The 22,937-nt window shown below is 53.8% G+C and overlaps 1 protein-coding gene across 3 annotated transcripts in view; it reads right to left on the reverse strand.

Annotated features, from left to right (window-relative positions):
* The window catches only part of PRDM16 (PR/SET domain 16), a 340,205-nt gene that overhangs the window by 156,222 nt on the left and 161,046 nt on the right, over nucleotides 1-22,937 (reverse strand). The window lies entirely within an intron of this gene.

A 22,937-nucleotide genomic window follows, 5' to 3' on the forward strand; every position in this document is an offset into this window, starting at 1 on the left:
GACAAAGACTCTCCTCTTCCCCTTCGCCGGTGGATTAGCGGGTGACAAACGCATGGGCAAACGTGCACCCCACCCACACTGGCCGAGGGACTGGGCCTGCACCCACAGTGTGGCTGGGGCTCGGGTGGCCCCACTCAAGCCCCAGGGCAGCCAGGCTCGTAGCCGGGGCCTGCTCACCAGGTAGTCACACGGGTGTGAGAATGGGATCCACGCTGGTCACAGCTGGAGGGCCCAGGCTAGCAGGGGTGTGGGTGCCTGCTGGCCGCATCCTAGGGTCAGGGCCTGTCAGCTTGTTCTCATGAATGTTGTCTGTAAGCTGCAGCCAAACCTGACCCCGATATAAGCAGCACCTGAAATGACAGCTTGGCCTCCTTATATAACTTGCTTAAAACCAGCATCAAGGCCCTTCATTCTATGAGTGAGTGGGGCTTCCTGTGGGCCAGGCTGGGCCTCATCTCAGTGATGGAGGGGTTGGTACCCTGCTCTGTCCCCTCCTCACTGATGGAGGGACTGGTATCTTGCTCTGCTCCATCTACAGAAGGAGGAAGAGGAGCTCCAATCACTCAGGGGTCAGTGGAGCAGCCTTTCAGCCACTCGGTGGGGCCCATTCTCATTTCGAGCTGCTGTGAGTGTAGACACTGGAATGTTAAATGGGGCAGCTGCTGGCGAGGCCATCTGGTGGTTCCCCTCAAAGTTACCCAGAGTCACCACAGGACAACAGGTCCAGGCCAGGTATTTAGCCGAGAGAGTGGAAACCGGGAGCTCAAACCCTGGACCCTGGAGTATGCAGATTCACCGCAGCCCTAATCTCAAGAGCAAAGATGGAGCCCAACTCAGACACCCATCCATGGACGAATGGATAAAGACGTGGCGGTCCATCCACTCAGTGGACTCTTACTCAGCCACAGAAAGGAACAAAGGACTGACACAGGCTGTGACGTGGGTGAACCTCAGAAACACAGCACTGTGTGAAAACCTTCAGACACAAAGGCCACAGCTGTGACTCCATTTATACGAAGCCTCTGGAGCAAGCAGACTGTAGATGGAGACAGAGGCAGGCTCATCTTGGGGGAGTGGGGGTGGGTGTGTGGGAGTGGCTGCTGGGGGGACAGGGTCTTCTTGAGGCTAAAATGCCCGGAACTAGTTAGGGATTGTACCTGAACAGCTTCACACAGGTACTCAATGCCACGAAATTGTTCACTTCAAAAGAATTGATTTGTATGTGCTGCAGAGAAGAGGAGATGGCAGCCCCTGCCTGTCCACTCTTTCGCTCCATTCGTAGGGGCTGCCCAGCTCCCGGGGTGGGGGGATGAGTGACCCTCGTGAGTGGAGGGACCAGGGCACCAGGGGTCCATGCACTTGCTCTGTGATAGATGCAGCCAGGGTTGGGCTGGGGGTGGTGCTGGCGTCCTCTCCGGGCATCCCGCTGTGCCGGGCAAGCCCGCCTGTTCCCTGCAAGTTTACGTCTCTTTAATAAAGATTAAGATGTCAGGGGGCCAGCCTTGCACAAAATCCCACTTTTATTAACTTCTCATTACCAGCTGAAGGGCGAACCTATTTCTGAGCTTCTGAAGCGGCAAGAAGAAAATAGTTATTAAGTGTGCATTTATGACGACCGGAGCTTACAGCCATGCCTGCTGACTCAGCGAGCGGGCCTCGCGCCTTCCTGCCTGGACTTGAGACCGCAGTGACCTGGTAAAAAAAGTGACCACGTGGCCTGACCTGGGCTGGAGCCACCGGGCTGGAGATGCAGTGGGAGGAGGCCAGGGCTTGACCGGCTAAGCCGGATGGGCTCAGCGTGAGGGTGAGGTGATCAGAGAGCTGAGGGGCCCTGCCTGACTGGAAACGTGTCCTGGGGGCTGCAATGGACACCGAAGGCATGGTGCCTATACGGGACCGAAAGTCCCTCCAGCCCGAGTCACCCTCATCTCTCCAAAGCTACCTGAGCTCCCAGCCTCGTCCTCCCAGATGGACCCCATCATCCACCTTCTCTGGGCTGCCCCTGGGAAAGGCTTCAGAGTATGGCATTACAAAGTCATTTCGGGGCCCCTAGACCAGAAAGTCAGTCCTGTTGACTTCACTCCTTCTGTCCAGAGTGACTCAGCACCCCTTTCCCAGGGCGTCAGACAGGTCCCTCAAACCACAGGTCCCTGATGTCCCCACCCAAGGACAATGCTCTGTCCAGACCAGAGGTCACATCCAGAGACCAGAGTCAGCTTGTCCCCGTCTTCCTGTCACCCTCAGTCCCAAGGCTCTCCCCACCTCTCCCTTCGCTTTCAGAACTCCAGGGCGGCCCAGGCTCCCTCAGACCCTGTCTGCCATACATGACCCGGAGGGTTGCCCCAGCCCCAGGGTTCTCCAGGCTCAGACGCCCTCTGGGGTGTCTCCAGTGCATCTCAGATGTAAGGTGCACCAAGTATCAAGTCAAACTCCCACTTCTACCTGCCCCCCACCCAGGATCCCCCTGCAGATGCCCCTGCAGGGGTCCTAGGGCACCTCCTATCCATAAACTGTTGCTTCTCCCTCCAAAATGCCCTAAACACGTCACTTCTGTCACCTCCCTGCTCCCTCCCTTTTTCCAGCTGCCTATACCTTTGACTACCTGAAGGCCCTGCCCCTTGGAGCATCCGCTGCTCAGGATCCCCAGCCTAGTCTGTGGTCCTTTTGTTAAAACATCCTGAGCAGAACGAGACAGATGGACGGGGCCTCCATGGGAAGGGGCCTGACAGTCACAACGGCCGGCTCAGAGCCCAACTTGGGCACTGCATGCGGTGTATCCTCAAAAAACACGTGAAGCAGGAACCAGCTCAGGGCCCAAGGGATGGGCGGCCTCATGGGAGCTTTGGGCAAGGTCCTCACCACTCTGTGCTTGGAACGTTGGTCTACAGTGGGGGCCTTCCACCCTGTGGGTGAAGCTGAGTGCGGGGATAACCCCAGGATGGAGCCGAGGCAGAGGAGACTCTGCCAGGTTGGTCCCCAGAGCCAGTGAATGAAGGAACGAATGTTGCTGTCCCACCAGCCTCCGCCATGTGACCAGCGGTCAATCTTCCAGAGGGTGTTAAGGACTTCTCCGTGTTTCTTATTTACACTATTTAAGGAGCTGTTTCCCTCAGTGTCAGTCTCACCCAGGCAGGCTCTCTGCAGAGTGAAGCATGAGGCTGGCCAGGAAAAGGCTGCTGTGCCTAGAGGGGCCGTGAATGAGTCTTCAGGGAGTCACAGTGGGACACAGGGAGGGACGAACTGTGGGTGGCTCTTTGTCTGGGTTTTCTGGGGGCTTTGTTGGTAGGGGCCGGGCCCCGGCCCAGTGGCTAGCAGTGGCCTTGCTCTGAGCCTGCAGCCGGCAGGTGCCCAGGGCGGTGGGAGCAGTTTTCCCACCACCCGACAGGTGGTCCCGTCTGGCCTGGATGCCCCACAGGAGAGCAGCGTTCCCTACATATTTGGGATTGTCCCGGAATTCCGGGCTGCGCTTCACTTTCCCACACCTGGGGCAAGGCCACAGCAGAGCGGGGGGAGAGGGGAGACCGGGCCTCAGGGCAATCGGATCCTCAGGCTGTCATGCTGGGCCTGGTCAGCCAAGCATGTTCTCAGAATGGCCTTCGAAGCCCTGGGCCTCTGGTGCAGCTGGAACCCAGGCAGATGCTGCTCCGGCAGCAACATGTCCTGGGGGAGCATGAGGAGCACGTCCATGGGAGTGCAGGGGACACACTTGGAGGCAGAGGGGGGCCAGGCACTGAGGGGACGCTCAGGTGTGTGCTGACCACATTGGAGCAGAGGCCGCGCCCAGAGGAGCCACCGTTTGGGCAGGCCCTCGGCCCGGGAGCACTCCTGCTGCAGACGGACTTTTCCGTGTGCGGGCAGGCGGGCCCCCGGGGACAGTGCAGAGGGTGGACAGCTTCCAGCCCGTTCCATGCCTGGCAGCACCTCGGAGGGTGTGGACCAACTCAGAGCTGCCATGGATGGAGGACCCAGGCCAGAGGGCACTCCTGTTGTCTGTTGTTATTATTATTATTATTACTGGTGTCACCCTGTTCATTTTAGGGCTTCCCTACACTACTTCCTTATTGCCAAATTCAGACTTAAATTGAAGAAAGTAGGGAAAACCACTAGACCATTCAGGTATGACCTAAATCAAATGCCTTATGTTTATACAGTGGAAGTGAGAAATAGATTTAAGGGACTAGATCTGATACACAGAATACCTGATGAACTATGGACGGAGGTTCATGACATTGTATAGGAGACAGGGATCAAGACCATTCCCATGGAAAAGAAAGGCAAAAAAGCAAAATGGCTGTCTTAGGAAGCCTTACAAATATCTGTGAAAAGAACAGAAGCAAAAAGCAAAGGAGAAAAGGAAAGATACTCCCATTTGAATTCAGAGTTCCAAAGAATAGCAAGGAGAGATAAGAAAGCCTTTGACAGAGATCAGTGCAAAGAAATAGAGGAACAGAATGGGAAAGACTAAAGATCTTTTCAAGAAAATTAGAGATACCAAGGGAACATTTGATGCAAAGATTAACTTGATAAAGGACAGAAATGGTAGGGACCTAACAGAAGCAGAAGATATTAAGAAGAGATAGCAAGAATACATAGAAAAACTGTACAAAAAAGAGCTTCACGACCAAGATAATCACGATGGTGTGATCACTCACCTCAGCCAGACATCCTGGAATGTGAATTCAAGTGGGCCTTAGAAAGCATCACTATGAACAAAGCTAGTGGAGGTGATGGAATTCCAGTGGAGCTATTTCAAATCCTGAAAGATGATGCTGTGAAAGTGCTGCACTCAATATGCCAGCAAATTTGGAAAAGTCAGCAGTGGCCACAGGACTGGAAAAGGTCAGTTTTCATTCCAATCTCAAAGAAAGGCAATGCCAAAGAATGCTCAAACTACCACACCATTGCATTCATCTCACACGCTAGTAAAGTAATGCTCAAAATTCTCCAAGCCAGGCTTCAGCAATATGTGAACCGTGAACTTCCAGATGTTCAAGCTGGTTTTAGAAAAGGCAGAGGAACCAGAGATCAAATTGCCAACATCCGCTGGATCATCGAAAAAGCAAGAGAGTTCCAGAAAAACATCTATTTCTGCTTTATTGACTATGCCAAAGCCTTTGACTGTGTGGATCACAATAAACTGTGGAAAATTCTGAAAGAGATGGGAATACCAGACCACCTGACCTGTCTCTTGAGAAACCTATATGCAGGTCAGGAAGCAACAGTTAGAACTGGACATGGAACAACAGACTGGTCCCAAATAGGAAAAGGAGTACGTCAAGGCTGTATATTGTCACCCTGCTTATTTAACTTCTATGCAGAGTACATCATGAGAAATGCTGGGCTGGAAGAACCACAAGCTGAAATCAAGATTGCCGGGAGAAATATCAATAACCTCAGATATGCAGATGATACCACCCTTATGGCAGAAAGTGAAGAGGAACTCAAAAGCCTCTTGATGAAAGTGAAAGAGGAGAGTGAAAAAGTTGGCTTAAAGCTCAACATTCAGAAAACGAAGATCATGGCATCTGGTCCCATCACTTCATAGGAAATAGATGGAGAAACAGTGGAAACAGTGTCAGACTTTATTTTTGGGGCTCCAAAATCACTGCAGATGGTGATTGCAGCCATGAAATTAAAAGACGCTTACTCCTTGGAAGGAAAGTTATGACCAACCTAGACAGCATATTAAAAAGCAGAGATATTACTTTGCCAGCAAATGTCCGTCTAGTCAAGGCTATGGTTTTTCCAGTGGTCATGTATGGATGTGAAAGTTGGACTGTGAAGAAAGCTGAGCACAGAAGAATTGATGCTTTTGAACTGTGGTGCTGGAGAAGACTCTTGCGAGTCCCTTGGCCTGCAAGGAGATCCAACCAGTCCATTCTGAAGGAGACCAGTCCTGGGTGTTCATTGCAAGGACTGATGCTGAAGCTGAAACTCCAATACTTTGGCCACCTCATGCAAAGAGTTGACTCATTGAAAAAGACCCTGATGCTGAGAGGGATTGGGGGCAGGAGGAGAAGGAGACGACAGATGAGATGGCTGGATGGCATCACTGACTCAATGCACATGAATTTGGGTGAACTCCAGGAGTTGGTGATGGACAGGAAGGCCTGGCGTGCTATGATTCATGGGGTCGCAAAGAGTCGGACACTACTGAGCGACTGAACTGAACTGAACACTACTTCCTCTACAAAGGGCACTCGTGTGGGCTTGGGGCTTGTCTCTGGGTTTTTGCAAGCTCTGCTCTTCTCATGATCCCGCAGCATGGAGGCCAGTTTTGGGGAGGGGGTGGCTTGGAGCAGCCCTGAGGGAGTGCAGGCACCTGGAGGCATCTGGGAAGCCCTGGCCCAGATTTCTGGGTCTCATCACCTCAGGCGCTCCGTGAGGGCCTCGCCAGACCGGCTCCTTCTGGCTCTGCTGGGAAGGGCCATCAGCTTATAAACGGGCACTGACTGCTCCTCCCCCCAGCCCCTGTGCTCTGACAGAGGGAGGCCTGGGTCTTCAGGGTCCAGGGAGCCCCCAAGTCAGCCACCACACTCATGGCGCAAGCAGACCCTTGTCTGTCAAGGAGCAGCACGTTTTATTACTGTAAGCCCAGAGTTAGACAACTGGGGCTCAGGCCCTGGTTCTAACCTCTCAGCTGTGTGACACTGTGTGGGTTACTGACCCTCTTTGTGCCTCGTTTACTCGCCTACAGAATACTCTGGTTGATCTCACATGTTGGCCCCACAGCCAGCCTTTTGTAGCAGGTATAAGCACCCAGGCTCACTTAGTTCTGCCTTCCCCCAGAAAACCCCCTGCATGGGAGCCTTCAGTTTAGCTTCAGACAGCTTGGAGCAGAAAGGGGATGGAGAGGTGGACACCCTTGTCCTCCTGTCGCCTTGTGGCCCAGAACCGCAGCCCAACAAGCTCCCTTTTTAAAATGTTTTTCTTTGCATTTTATTTATTTACTTATTTCTTTTGGGCTTTCTTTGTGGCTCAGACAGTAAAGAATCTGCCTACAATGCAGGAGACCTGGGTTCGATCCCTCAGTCAGGAGGATCCCCTGGAGAAAGGAATGGCAACCCACCCCAGTATTCTTGCCTGGAGAATCCCATGGACAGAGGAGCCTGGTGAGCTACAGTCCATGGGGTCGCAAAGAGTTGGATACAACTGAGCAACTACACTTTCTGAGTTGTGTGGTGTGCAGGATCGTAGTTTCCCAACCAGGGATGGAACCCATGCCCCCTGCACTGGAAACACAGTCTTAATCACTGGACTGCCTGGGAAGGCCCCCGACAAACTCCCTCTGACCAAGAAGCCAAGCAGCCGTGGTCCAGGCCCACCCTGAGCTGAACAAGCCTGCCCTGCAGGGACAGTTCTGAGCAGGGGACAGAGCAGCCGTGTAGGAAACACAGGTCCCCCAGACTCTACCTCGTCCAACAGGCCGACCAGGATGTCAGAGCCCCAGCCTCAGCATGTCACCTGCAGGGGCAGGCATGTCACCTGGGAGTCTGGCTCCAGGGGCGCCTGAGCTGGTCCCCCCCACCCCCCGAGGGCCCGGCTGGGTGTGGAGTGTGGGTGGGCGGGCGCCGTCCTGCGTGCCGACCCCGCCCGGCCAGCACTCAATACCCCGCGCTCCAGGCCCTGTTTACCAGAGGGGGTGAGGGGCCTCTCACTGCTGAGTAAACAGACTTTGCAAAGGCCTCTGCTTTCTCACCCGTCCAGCTTTCCAAATGCACATTATGAATTGGCCGGCTTATCAGAAGGGCCGTCTGGCGGTTAAAAGATGTTTCCACGCATTGTGAGGCTGCATGGAAACCGAGTCATGTCAGCCTCAAGGACAAAGGAACTCAAGTGTTTGAGACGCAAAAATATTTTGACCTGACTACATCATTTTTCAAAGGAAAAAAGTAATTCGCGGCTCACAATTCACTTGCTATCTCGCAGGAAGTCCTGTATTTCTTATTAACTCCCCAAGGCCTGCTTCTCTGGGTGAGAGGTCACCGCGGAGGGCCAGCGTGTGAGGGACATTTACGAGTTTTCTTTCCGTCGCTTCCTGTTGTTTTTTTCTTTTTGGGCTGCCTCTTGTTTGCAAGGGACTCAAAACCATGCTGCCCTGAGCCTTATCTGCAGGGTCCTCCCAGACCAGGCCCTTGAGCAGGGCACAGGGTGTCTGCTCTGCATTGCCAGGTCGGAAACCAAGGCCCCAAGAGGTTAAGTGATTTGCCCCAGGTCACGCCCAGAATGGCGGAGCCAGCGTGGGAGGTCCTGCGGTCCGGCTCCCTCTGTGGACGTCCTCCCCTGGCTCTTTGGTTCCCTCGTGGGATGACGGTGTCTGGTGGGACCTCAAGGGTTCATCACCATCGCTGTCATCACTATCAGCATCTCCGTCACCACCCCTTCCTCCCCTCCATCATTCCCATCACCGTGGTAACCATCAGCACCATCCTCATTATTCATCACCATCATCATCACCACTGTCACCTTCCCCATCCTCAGCATCTTCATCATCATCTCCATGGTCATGGCCACCATCAGCACCAGCCTCACCGTTCATCGCCATCATCGTCACTGACACAGTCCTCGCCATCCTCACACTCATCGCCATCACCATCATCCTTACCATCGTCACCATCACCGCCGTCCTCCTCTCCATCATTTCCATCACCATGGTTACCATTCCCACCATTCTCATCACCATCATCCTCATTATCATCACTGTCTCCTTGGTCTCCCTCTGGGCCCTAAGCATGTGCCGGGTACTATTTTAAGTGTGCTTTGCACAGAGTAACTCATGTTATCACTAACCACGATGCTGTGGCAGGAACTCTTAGTATCTCTAGTTTAAAGGTGAGGAAACCAAGGTCCTAAGACTATAGTAAAGTTCTCTGACAGAGACATTTTCCTTCTGGGAAATTCTTTTCATCACCAAATCCTCCCAGCCCCCAGAAAGTGCTGTGGATGGCCCCTTGTGTGTGCTGAGGGGCAGCTCAGGGGAGGCTGAGTGGAGAAACAGCTGTGGAGTCAGGCTGAGCAAAGCCCCTCTGCCTCTGATGCTCTTTGTGGGTCCAGCTCAAAAAGCATAGGAATTAGGGCAGTCTAGGAAGCACTCTTGGAGAAGACAATGGCACCCCACTCCAGAAATCTTGCCTGGAAAATCCCATGGACGGAGAAGCCTGGTGGGCTGCAGTCCATGGGGTTGCTAACAGCCAGACACGACCGAGCGACTTCACTTTCACTTTTCACTTTCATGCACTGGAGAAGGAAATGGCAACCCACTCTAGTGTTCTTGCCTGAAGAATCCCAGGGACGGGCAAGCCTGGTGGGCTGCCGTCTCTGGGGTCGCACAGAGTCGGACACGACTGAAGTGACTTAGCAGCAGCAGCAGCAGGAAACACTCTCGTGGGCGGGCAGGGTACTTGCTCCAGCTACCACGGCAAAGGTTGTACCCTAACTCCCAAGTGTGAGGGTGCCGAGGGCAGCCAGGAGACACAAAGTTCCCCTCCTCCCATGCCATGGGGTCTCCCGAGGAGGTAAATGATGTGTTGTGTTGGGAAACCAGGGAACTAGAATGGGTTGGGGGGCTTGAGGAGTACTGCAGTGACATGCTGGGGCCAAAAGGTGATTATGGAAGAAAAATCACGGGTGTTTAATAAGGAATGGGGGTGAGGGACACACGAGTAGCATCTTCTGTACTAACAGGCAGGAAGACAGGACATGGCATGTGACAACCAGTAAAACCAACCAGGGAGGTGGCGGGAGCCTGCCCGGCTGAGGGCCCCCAGCTGGTCCCTGGTCCTGGGGACACACGCCTCCCATCAGACCCTGAGGACTGTGGACGGCCTGGAGCGGAAGGTGGGCGGTCCTGCACAGTGCCTTGCTGGGCCCCCTCCCGCTGGCTTTTAGTGGAGCAAGTGTGCCGTGTACTGTCTGCAAGGCCTTATGGGGGTGAGCTCACCTGTCCGAACCCCAGGAAGGTGAGAAGCTGTCTCACAGGGCGACCGTGGGGCCCCCACGCTCACCAGACATGACCAAAGTTTGTCACCTCCGCCAGGCTCAGGGACACAGCCATAAGCGCCCAGGTGTGGCCTCTGTCCCCCAAGGTCCTGACCCCAGTGTGGCCTGACTTTGCTCACAAGAGACACAGCCACTGCCCAGGGCACAGGCCTGTCCTCTTCGCCAGATGAGGACTTGGTATTAAGTTGCGTCCTGGGACTTGCCAGTCAGTGCCCACCTGGACCCTCCTCCTGGGTGAACTTTTCGAGACACAAACCTTCCCCGGGGCCCATCCTGCCTCCCAGAAGCCGCACGTGGGCAGACACGGGACGAAGATGCCCATCAGCCCCCTACGTGCCCACTGGTCCAGACCTTTCCAAGGGCTAATTTGATGTTTTTCTCCACCTTGCCAGTTCCCTTTTATTGTGCCTCTGCATTTCTTGTCCAAAACAGAAATACAAAAGGAGGAAATCTATTCAAAATTCCTCCTCCTCGTTTTATTTTTGTAGCTCTCCAGGGTGCCCACGCTTCAGATTCCCTTCCGATAATTATCTGCCCTTTCGGGGCCTTGCTAACCCAGAGCCTGGTGTTCGAGCGGCAAGAAGCAAGTGCCGGCCTGGCCATGGCACATGGACATCCTCGGTGACTCTGAGACCCGTGAGCTCGGCCGGTTCCCTTGGTACCTGGTCCGAGTCTGGAGAGGTGGACTTTCATTATTGCTTTTTGTCTTTGAATATCTCTCCTTATGCTCAGCTAATCCGTGATGAACAGCATGTCAGACTCTTTTATGCGATAATTTTCCATCCCTGCAATGCACACATTTCTGTGGCTCGTACTCTGAATCTTGGCCATTGCTCAGAGACAACAGAGGCGAGGTTCCAACACACAATAATAAGTCCCGCCTTTTATGACTTAATGTATCAACATTGTACTGGAGAAACATCTTGTTAACTGGGTGAGAAGAGACCGTTTGCCAGCACAGCCCTGGCTGACGGGAGTTGTGTCGGCTGGAATGATGGGTCCCATCAGCAGATGGAGAGCTGGGGCTGAAGGTGAGACTGTTCAAAGGAGATGTTATTAAGTGAGAAAATGATGCCCTCATGCCAAATCTGGTAGATTAAGATTCCCATTCCTTCAGGTGCAAATCAATTTGTTATCTTCACAATTTCTCCCCATCTATGCCAGGGGACGCTAAGGAGGAATGGCTCAGAATAACAACTCTTTAGCATCACCAAGGGCTTCCCAGGTAGCTTGGTGATAAAGAATCTGCCTGCCAATGCAGGAGACACCAGAGATGCGAGTTTGATCCCTGGGTTGGAAAGATCTCCTGTAGAAGGGAATGGCAACCTACTCTAGTATTCTTGCCTGGAAAATCCTATGGACAGAGGAGCCTTGTGGGCTACAGTCCATGGGGTCACAAAGAGTTGGACATAACTTAGCGACTGAGCACACAGAAGCCCCAGCCTATGAGGATAAGGACAAGCCTATGTGACAAGATGGGGCATTTTTGCCAGAAATGCACAGCCCAAACAGCACAAGAGGCTTATGGAAGCTTGTCTGCCACAAGAGGAGTTTCTGACCTGGAGCATTGCAACAGGGCCTCCCTGGGGAACCAGGGACAAAGGACAAAAGCTGTGGAAGCCCCTCTGCACGGGTGACAGGTCTCAGAACCTGAGCCATGGGGTGGAGATCTGCTAGAACACAGTCTGCTGTCTCCAGCACCGGGGACAGCGTCCTGCTCACAGTAGGTGCTTGGGAACCATCTGTTGAACCGGTAGCTGTGTGGTAAAGAACCCGCCTGCCAGTGCAGGAGACAAGGTTCAATCCCTGCGTTGGGAAGATCCCCTGAAGAAGGAAATGGCAACCCACTCCAGTATTCTTGCCTGGGAAATCCCACAGAGAGAGGAGCCTGGAGGGCTATAGTCCATGGGGTTGCAAAGAGTTCCATAAAATTTATTGACTAAAACACCACCACCACAACCATTTGTTGAAGGCATGAGTGAGTGAATGAGTGAATGAATGAAGGGTGTTTTGAGATGATGCAGAAGTGGATAAAGCACTAGTGATTCCCTAAACGAATCAACCAGGGTAAGCGAGGTTATGCCCCCTAAACAAACAGCCTCTGAGATGTAGAAGCCTGACCAATGCTGCATTCCTGCTGCTCGCCTGGCACAACACACAGGGCAGCTCTGCTCAATCATCTAGCTATCTTCTGGGTTCATTGTCTGAGGGCAGAGACTGCTGCAGGGTATCATGCTGGCCACTGGTTTCTGAGCTAGAAGTCACCTGCATCTCTCATTGCCACTGGCCAGATGGCTCAGCCTACTGCAGGGCAGGCAGAAGGCCCAGAACCCACCTCGGTTCTGGAAGGCACAGTCACACACATGGGTGAACAGCACTGATGGAGCCCACAGGAAGGCAGGGGGAACCCCGGACCACAAGGAGGTAATAACCTAACTATCGGGACCGCTCCCTGTGAAATGACCACAGTCACCAAAGCATTAGGCCCTTTGCCACTTAGTGTTGTCACAGACCAGGAATCATGTAAGCACTTTACTCAACATATTTAATAACAAAAATATCCCATACAGATACTATTTTTAAAAAATCATCCATTATATCACCACAAAGAGTGATGTTGCTATTTTTGTATATTTCCTTCCAGCCTTTCCATATTATGTATGTCCTTATTTGTGAGTATATATTTTATATAAGATGTATGTGGTATAATACACCACTTTCTGAAAATCCTTTTTTAAAAAAGTAATAGCCTGCATTTTTTTAGAGTTTTGGGTTTATGGGAAAACGAGTGGAATGTGCAGAATTTCCACGCACCCCCTGTCTCCTCCCTCATCTCCTCCCATCACCCGCCACTCGCTTCTCCTATTTTTATCATCTTGCATTAGTGTGGCCACTTAGCCAATGTCGATACATCATCCGTTCAAGTCCCCGTTTGTCACTAGAGTTCACTGTTGCTGTTGTGCAGCTGCGGGTTTGGATAAATCCATGATAACATGGATCCACAAGTACGGTACCCAGAGCACCACTGCCCTGAAAACCCTCTGTGCTCCCATGTTCACCCCACTCTCCCACTAACCCACCAACCTTTCACTGTTTCCATAGTTTTGCCTTTTCCAGAATTGCATGGAGTTGGAATGGTACCGCATGTAGCCTTTTCACAGTGGCTTCTTTCACTTAATAATATGCATTTAGAGTTCCTCCATGTCCTTCTGTGGCTTAAGAGCAAAGCTCTCTTGTTAATGCTGGTATCCGAGTGCCTCTTTCAGGGATGTGTTTATCCTGCCCACCTTCGTCAGCCTCACGACCCATCAGTCAACATCAACCAGAGGAAGCCTGACTGGTTCTTCAGTCTCCTTCCCAGATGCAGGCCTCTGGAATTCCTGCCAACAAAGTGAGCTGGGACATCTCCCACAACCAGCCCAGCATCGCTTTCCTCTGGCAACTTGCACCAAGCCTCCTTCTGAGGACCAGAGAGTCATCCTCAAGGGTTACGAGCCTCCAAGGGATCTATGGAAAGCGGGGGTGGGGGAGCTGCACCCATGAGACAGGCTGCACAAGAGCAGCAGGCTGGGCTTTGTTTTTTCTTCTGAGCTTTGCCACAGGCTCTGTTCTGTTTCCACATACCTCGAGTAATTCTCCCTGCTTCAGCCTGAGCCTGGGCACTGGCCCTGTGTCAGCCCCAGGGCCACCTCCTCCAGGAAGCCTGCTGCCATAAACGCATTACTCTCCCACCCCTCTACTGTGACTACACCCCTCCAGTGGGAGGCAGAGAGCACGTTCCCATCCTGTGTGGTTGGCCTCCACGGGTGTGAGCAGAAGCGGCTACAGACTCTGTCTGAGCCCGGACATGATGTTTATGCATGTCGCCTCCTTCTCTCCCACCATCATCACCAGAACAACACGCCCCGTGAAGCCCACTGGAAACTCCCACAAGGAGGAAACTGGACCCAACCATCAGCTTGGAACCAAACCCAGCCGAGCTCCGCCTAGGTCAGCCAACTTGCACACGAGTGAGGGTCACCGAGTGCTGTGTTAAGGGTTTGGGGTGGTTGTTACACAAGGCCATTGTGCAATGAGCCAACTTCAATTACTCCAGCCCAACCCACTCTTGCCTTTCTCTGAGTTCATTCATATTTGGTGGTTTAATCACTAAGTTGAGTCCAACTCTTGAGACCCCATGGACTATAGCCCAACAGGCTCCTCCTTGCCAGGGATCCTCCAGGCAAGAATACTGGAGTGGGTTGCCGTTTCCTTCTCCAGGGTATCTTCCCAAGCCAGGGATCAAACCCAGCTCTCCTGCATTTCAGGCAGATTCTTTACCAACTGAGCTATGAGGGAAGCCCTTCACTTATATTTATCCAAACCCAATTCCTGAAGGTGTGTCTAGATGAGCTGTGTCTTCACATCTGGAGGGCAATACCCAGTATAACATGAGACTCGGGGATACCTGCTTTGGGGTCATGTAGCTGACCCTGGGAAACCCCTGTCTTCCCCACTGAATCCTGTGGCCTCAGACAGCTGACATACTGTCTGCAGCTTAGTCTTCTGCACAGTGAAGTGGGAGCAATAGTACCTGGGGGGCTGGGCTAGAGGAGTGGGTGTGCGTAAAGAGCCGGCAGGCTGGCAACAGGGACCGCGGCAGCGGTCAGAACAGCGGCAGCGCCCAAGTCCCAGGGCTTGCGGTGGGAGGGGCAGCCTCGCTAGGGGCAAGCGAGGTTCCAGTTCCACTTTCCCTCTCACATGTCTGCTGTCCTTCTTCCCCAACACCCATCCCGAACCCCCAACACAGCATAAGGCAACATGAGCCCAGAAGCTGCTGAGGGAGCGGGGCACAGCCTGTGGGCTCAGGACTAGGTGCTGACCAGCCCCACAGGACCCTCCCCCCGGGCACCCACCTGTCCCTCAGCCACCTGTGCCACACAAACCTGTGTCTCACACACACACCTGTGATACAACCCCACACCTGTGCCTCACCTGCGCCTGTGCTTCTCACATCTGAACTCACACCCCTGTGCCACACACACCTATGCCTCATACCTGTGCCTCATACACACACCTGTGACACAACCCCACACCTGTGCCTCACACACACCTGTGCCTCACACACACCTGAGCCTCACACACCTGTGACACCCATACGCAGGGAGTCAGCATCGCATCTCACAGAAGTCATGAGTGGTGGTGAACTGAGAGGTCGGTGGACCTGCCACATCCCCAGGCCTGTGGCAGCAGGCGGCTTCTCAGGGCGGTGGGGGGGTCGGGGGGTGGGGGGTAGGACACAGCCTTCCCCAGAGTTACCACCTGCCAAGTGAGCCTCAGAGACCCCCACACGCCACCCCTGTGGGAGGACGAGGCCCTCCTCGCCTGGCTAAGTCCTGGGCCAAGAGAAGAAAGGGAAGCCTCTTCGGCCTGGGGGCCGCCCAGGGGCCTGCCTGGAACACGTGCCCACAGGCCCAGAGACCTTCACAGCGACACCATCAGAGGCACAAGAGGACCTCAGGAAACTGGCCCTCCCCGGAGGCCCGGGTGCTCTGCCCACAGCCCAGGGAGAAGTGACTCACAGCTCAAGGCAACCAGCCATAGGCGGGGCCCGGGGTTCACAGCACCCACCCGCCACCCTTTACCCTGGAGAGGGACAGGCCATCTTGACAGTCAGTGTGTGTAAAACCAGAAGTCAACCTTACACTCAGACCGATAACAAGTGCACTGATGAGCTGCCGGTGGGTCTGTGGAGCAAAGGTGAGGCTGGAGGCTTCCTGGTGCCGCAGGCAGAGGACACGCCCTGGAGCCAGCAACGGCCATGGGCACACATGTGTCTGCCTTCAAAGCAGAAGACGCTGAGCAGGCCTTGCACTGATATATTTTTCTCTCCTAATAGCACGGCACGATTTAATTAACTCACCATTGCACCCACCTGAACATGATGGAGTTATCGACACCACCATCTGGCTCGTATAAAGCCGGTAATGTGGACAGTAAATCCTCTTCATCGCCCGCTACCAGCAGAGCCCACCCCTCCCAGCCACCTTTCCCCAGGCTGTCCGGCAGGGCCTCCAGGATACCCCAAGATGCCAGTGTGGTTCCCAGGGGAGCAAAGAGACCTCTGACCTGCTGCAGGTGGTGCTGTCACCATCTCAGAGGCAGGTGTCTGCTATGGGGCCCAGCCCCCTGGTGCCCCAGCTGGGGCCATCCAGGGCCGAATGGCCCCTTGTCCCATGCCAGCCACAATGGCCACAGGCCCCACTGTCCATTCAGCAGGCCTGGCTCTGCCCAGAGCTCTGCCCGTTCGCTATCTTCTCAATACCCAGGCTGCGCAGGGCGCTAGAGACTGTGATTATCATCTCCCCATTTACAGAGGAGGAAACAGAAATGCAGAAGTTCAAGGCCTAGGGTTATAGCATCCAGGGCAGAGCCAGGTTCGAGTGTGACGGATCCAGCCCAGCCTTCCCAGGTCTCCAGTGAGAAGGAGAGGGGCCTTTGTCTACTTGGCGGGTAAAGCCCATTTTCAAGTTCTGAATTTGCCCTTTGAAATCAGTGACACTTTATCTGTCTTGCTTTGAGGTTTGAGCAGAGTGTCAGCAGGGTGAGGGAAGGGCCTGACCACAGAAAGGAATCCTCATGTCACCAGCTCCCAAGGAGGGGCTTCTGCCTGCTGGGCTCTGGGCCACTCATGCCCACCTCCCTCCTCCAGGACCTCCATCTCAAGCTGCAGTCCAGAAGCCTTGCGGCAGGTTTGACAAGGGCTACTTCAGTAGAAGAGAGAAAATCGGGTTCCGTGCTTTCTCAGCAGCAAAAAAGAAGAAACACGAGCCTCTCATTCCTCCCCCGACCCCAGGCAAGGTCCTCAGGGTAGAGTGGGTCTGTCTGAACAACTTCCCCTCTCTCCGCCTGAGACCCTGCCCCCCAAGCCGAGGGCCAGTCCAGCTAAGATGAAGCATTCCTCAGAAACGCAGGTCCGCAGCAGGTAGTAAACTACTGTGAAGAAAATATAATACCTGCATCTCTTCCCAGCTTGACCTGATGGTTTAAGCTGCTTTCAGGTACCCATTGGGGGAAAGGGTAAGTAAAATCAGCCCAGCTGTTGGGGGGACAGAATACAAAAACTCACGTTTATAACATCCTCACCCAGCCTAGACCAGCCTGTAACTCAGCCTCCACCTCCCTACTGCTGTTGGCCCATTAATCACCCTTATCTGCTCCGGGTGGGAAGGGGCCACAGCACCCCCCGCCACCCCCCGCCAGAGGCCAAGTTCAGGTGCTGTGAGGTGGCCAGAGAGCAGAGTCCATCGGGGCCACTGAGGTGGAGGCTTTCAGGTTGTGGCCCCTCCCTCAGGCTAGATTTTCTGCCCTGCCCCGGGCACCAGAGTCATGCCTAAGGGCCTCTTCAGATAAGCCTCTACAGTGGTGAAAAAAAGAGGCCTCCAGGAGGGGCCAGGGGAGGGCCAAGAGCCAGACCTGGGGCTGGTCCCCAGCGGCTGAGGGTCCCCAAGGCCACCAGCCCGGAGCCGCCTTCGCGGGAAGGGGACCAGTGGGGGCGGGGCTTTCCGACTTTCTGCGTCTTGGCCCCATTACACCTCTCCACTCTGCAGCCTTTGATTCAGCAAAATCAAGGATGCAAACTTCTTAGGAGTACTTAGTTTCCATGGCAACCGAAGCTGACCTCAACATTATTGTTCTCAAGAGGGGACTGACTTTACTATATGTTCATTCACTGAATTAATGGACTCCCGGCCCTTTTATCAGCAGCCCCCCGACAAAGGAAAAGGAGGCCTGTCTCCGAAGGGCTTTCAGCCACTGTCCAGCCTTTGTCCAAGGCTTTGCTGGAACGAAGTGAGTCTATTCAACCCGAGATTATCAAAATCAACTCGGAGCTGTCTCCGTGGCAGCTAAACACACTTTGATTTCATAAAGACATAACTGATCCCACATGCAAATTATTAATTGTGAGCCCAGGCCACTTAGGGCTTGGGACTTCACTGGAATTTTTTTCAGGAAGAACTTGCATAAATAGCGATTGAATTCTAGCACCTGGGTGGCTCCTAGGTGTTGCGGCCTGGGGTCGGGGGTGGGGGGTAAGGGTGGGGGGATTGGGGGGGGCGTGGTAAAGAGGAAAAGAAAGGATTTCTAAAAGTAACCTCGCTGGCACAGGCAAAGGCTAACAGGGACAGTCTAGCTTGCTCTGGTCCCAGTAAGACCAGCTGATCGGGACACATGCTCCCCAACCCCCTGTCCTGGAGACTCGGGGCTGACTGGTCTCCCCATCTCTTGTTCCAGTCACGATCCTTCCCTCCCCGCTTGCCTTCCTCGCCCTCTAGCCACCTGGAAAATACCTCAGTTTCCTCCAGGGGAAAAACAACGCAAAGGAAATAAACCACATAGAGGGTCACAGACCACAAAAACCTGGATAGTTGGTGTGCTGGACACAAACCCCCAAGGCACAGCCCGGTGGCAGCCTGGCTGAGACCTGGGATGTGCAGCCTTCTCAACTAATTGCTGCACAAGACACTTGGCAGCTGCCTGTCCATCTCCACTCCCACCTGCCTGGTCTTCTGGCTCCTGGTCATCTTTATTAGTCCCCAGGTTCCCCGGGGAGGGGCCCAGGAGACCTCGGGATGCCCATTACCGGAGGCTTTTCACCTGGGCCAGGTTGTAGAAAACACACACGTACAACAGCCCAGCGGGACAGGCCAAGGTCCTCACGTCCAAACAATCATTTCGGGAATTATCGCAATTATCAATCAATCACCCTATTGGAGAACGCCAGGCTGGGCTATCGGATGACTTTTATGACCTGTAGCATTTTGTGCGGAATAACAGGGAGAGATTTATGGACTCATCACAGTCCCACTCCAACAGCAGGCTTTATTAGCTCAATTTATTTTTGACTTTCCCTCCAAGCCTCGAGCTCCCCATCCCCGGCCCAGCTCGCTGGCTGAGGTGACTCCAAACTGCAGTACCTCTGGAGATGCACCTGTCCTGGTTCAGACCTCACCCCCATGGATGCGAATTCCTGATTCATTTATCTATTTTGGAGAGGCAGGGGGGCAGTGTGGGTAGAGAAGCGGGGGAGAAGAAAACACAAAAAGAAAAAGGTCATTTCCCTCTGCATTTTCTGCTTGTTGTACTGTATTAACACGTCCTTCCTTTTCAAGACGGTCAAAGAAAACAAGATAAAGCGAGACAATGGGGCGGCCACTGGGGGCCTTGTGTTTCCCCCTTTTATATCACCAAAGAGATTGAATCAAAATTCTTTCAGCTGATACCATCTCCCCGGGTGGACTACACTCTTGTTAACGGATAAATTCAAGCCCTCCAGAAAGTCAAAGAATAAATTTAAGCCTTTTGCCAAATGTCTATCCTATTGGATTTTGATAAGACGGCCATTGAGTCTTAATAATGTCTTCCATCCATTTTCAGCGGGCCCTTAACACAGCTCTTTATTTGTCCCCAAAGCCTCTTCGCCCGGCCTTTTTATTCCAGGCTCTGGCAGGCTCTCCAGGGAGCCAGGCGCCCCCAGTGATGGATGGACAGCTCCTAGATTATCTCCCGCAGATGTTTGCTCTCCAGGAGCCCCGGGCTTTCCCTCTAAGTAAACAGAGACTAAATAGAGTCGGCTGCAGCCAGCGGTCCCAGAGGTCCCGGCCTGAGGCTAGAAAAGGCGATGCTGCTGGACCTGCAGCCAAAGTGACTTTTGGAGGGAAGTGCGTGAGCATCCGGAACGCACACCTGGGATGAGTGTGGGGCAGCCGAGCACCCGATGGAGCAGGAGCACTTGGGCGTGCTGCACACAGGAGGAGGGGATGCAGGGAACCAGTGGGCAGTGGAAGGAGGATGCAAGAATGTGAAGATAGGAGGCAGGGTGGAGGTGGGGGAGGAATGCAGAGGGATTGGTGGCACCACAGGGGACCACAAGAGGGACTGGGGGACAGAGGAACACAAGAGACCAGGACAGGTTGGGGATGGAGGCGACCTGAGGGAGGGGCGCAGGAGGGTTCTCAGGGCGGGGCCAAGCCTGGTGCCAGCTCCCAGGCTGTAGCCGCTATCTCTCCAATGTGAGCCCAGCTCTGCACCAGAGATCCTGGGTTCAAATCCCGCCTCCCCTGCGGATATAGGCACCACCAGCCTCCCTGGGCCTGGATTTTGTCCTCTGTAAACTCTGACAGGTAGAGTCCACAGCCTCTTCAGCATCCTGGTTCTTTAATACCAAGAATTGATAACCACCACTTCCTACAAAACATCACCCTTTCTGCATCTCTTGTGTCAAGCCACTGATTGAATTAATAGCCTTAGTTACATTTCACTGAGGGTTTCCCTGGTGGCTCAGACAGACAGTAAAGAATCTGCCTGCAACGCGGGAAACCTGGGTTTGATCCCTGAGTCAGGAAGATCCCCTGGTGAAGGGAATGGCTACCCACTCCAGTGTTCTTGCCTGGAGAATCCCATGGACAGAGAAGCCTGGCAGGCTACAGTCCATGGGGTTCCATGATGCTGATAAAGAGCAGAAAGTGTGATTCAGTGAATCCTGAAGTTGGAATAAGTGATGCTCAAAGGTGTCAGCTGACCAACCCGAGGCTGCATAGCCTCAGCGCTTCCCTGGAGGACCTTAACGCCCCCAGATGTGTGTGTCTTTGGAGGAGGAGAGGCCCTGTTCAGCCAGACACCAAAATCCTAAACTATAAGACTGATAAATGGGGTCTATCTCCTATCACCAAGGAATACCTAAATTAATCCTTAGCGCACTGAGGCGTGTACGGTCCTCTCATGTAACAAGCACGTGTGCGTCTCCAAAGCTGTAAGGGACACAGCTGTGACCTTCCATTTGGGAAGAAGGTCAAGAGAAGGCCACACTGACTGTCCTCCGGCCCCCGCTGCAGTACCCCAGCTGCCTTTGCACCTGAGTCTCTCTCAGCACCTCTTCCCCTCCCTCCCTCTCTGGGAAGTAACCAAATGGCTCCAGATGCCAAGTTAAGGTTTCGATCATCGACCAACGTGACCGAGGGCACCCACCCCATCACACTTGATGCCCCAAATGCCTCGCACTAAGTTTAGTGTGAGGATGGGAGAGTCCGGGGATTCAGAGGAGCACTTCTCTGTGAGGGCAGGGGTATCCGGAGAGGTGGACAAAGCCTTAGGATGGAGCCTCAGGGGCTGGGGATGGGAGAGCGGCTCTCAGAGCAACCACGGCCTGGCCCCTTCGGCTCTGCTGCCCGGCACTGGCCCCTCCCAGCTGCTGTAGCTGCCATGGGCGTCTGGTCTGGTTCCGTGGGCACCCTTCCGACGGGCCTTACAAAGGTCTGCATATGAAGGGAGGCTGTGCCAAGCTGGGCAGTTGTGAGTGGGTCCCTGGCTGGAGGGTGCTTGTGCCCACTCCATGTGGAGCTCTCGGAAGGACGTCTGGGCCACAGTATCCAAGGCCTGCCCTCCACTGTTTGTAAAAAGGAGAGGCCACATTGGAGACAGCACCACCTCAGGGGATAGAGGATGCATCCCTTCCTCCTCACGACCTTAACCTTAGACCCCACCTTTTGACCTTCTGCCTTGAAGCTTGCCCCCAGGCCGGACAACTGCCTGACCCATCTCTCACCTCCCGCCCTGTGTGAGCTCCTTCTTAGCGGGGAAGATGAAAGTTCCATGTTCCTTTTAGTAGTTGAGAGAGGAGCTGACTATGGTTCCTCTGCGTGGGGGTAGAAGCACCTCAATTCTCTGAAACGCTGTGAAAGGCACAAGGAAGCTGCTCAAATTGCTCTGGCCACCTCCTCCTTTAAGAAAACAGAGTTCACTCCCAGGGTCGGGGTGGGGGGTGGAGGAGGAAGAGGGACACGGCCGGGATTCACTTTGGGGCCTGCGGATGCATTTCCAGGAAGAGAGGCTTCAGGGCCCGGGGCAGTGAACAGGGAGAGGACACTCTGTCCCAGCTCTGCTCAGACATTTGCCCCCTGGGCCAGACACAGACGCGCTTATGGAGACAAATGAGGCCGAAGGTCACCCCTGCAAGAGGTCACCCCTGCCAGAGGTCACTGCAGGGTCAGACCACATCCCCCATCACATGGTTTTTCTCTGAAATCAATGTCTCTGGGGTTGACCCTGGTGAAAAGGGAAGGCCTCAGCTCTTAGGGCTCAGTCCCCCAGGATGGCGGGTCCCCCAGTTGCCCCGACCCTAACCAGCCAGCCAGACACAGGAAGAAAGTCACAGAGATCGGCGGAACCAGCAAATTGCTTTCTTGTCACTTCCAGACCCAAAGAGGACTTTTCATGATGACAGGAATGTATGCTCAGGCAGTGTTTTTCGATCCTCCTGGGAGAGGGGACAGCACCTCATGAGCATAGCTCGGCGATTCTGAAACTAAGAAAACAGCCCCTGACAGCAGCTGGATAGCCTTGTGCTGACCCATCGCCCCAGATGCCCACGCTGTGCTTCCTGACGCGGTCTGGGTACCCTGAGAAGATGGACTCTCTCAGCTTGGTCTGTACAATGCTTTGAAGTCAAGATGCCAGGAGAGAAAAGGCTATTTTAATGCTACTGGAAAACCCAAAGACTGCATCAGCTACCACATGTATTTATATCTGTGTGTTTGTGTGTCTGTGTATTGTATGCATGTCTGTGTCTGTACAAGTGTGTGTCTATGTGTTTGTGTGTGTGTGCATGTGTCTTTCTGTGTGGATGTGTGTGTGTACATGTATATACTTATGCATGGATGGCCCAAATTCTCTAGATGTTGAACTCCAGCTGACAAATGGCTTCTGGGTTTTGGGGTGATTTCTGCACCCCTCCCCTCTGCTGTCTGCCTAGCATGCACATACAGGAATGTGCCTGCCTGTGGGTGCGTACTTCCCTCTGTGTGTGTGTGTTGGGGGGGGGTGTTTTCCTGGGCCTGGCCCACTCTCTGGGCCTTTCAGATCTCGTGTTTGTCAACCGGCTGTTACCCATCACCGGGGGA

The sequence above is a fragment of the Bos indicus genome, chromosome 16, assembly GCF_029378745.1.
Source record: "Bos indicus isolate NIAB-ARS_2022 breed Sahiwal x Tharparkar chromosome 16, NIAB-ARS_B.indTharparkar_mat_pri_1.0, whole genome shotgun sequence".
NCBI lineage: Eukaryota > Metazoa > Chordata > Mammalia > Artiodactyla > Bovidae > Bos > Bos indicus.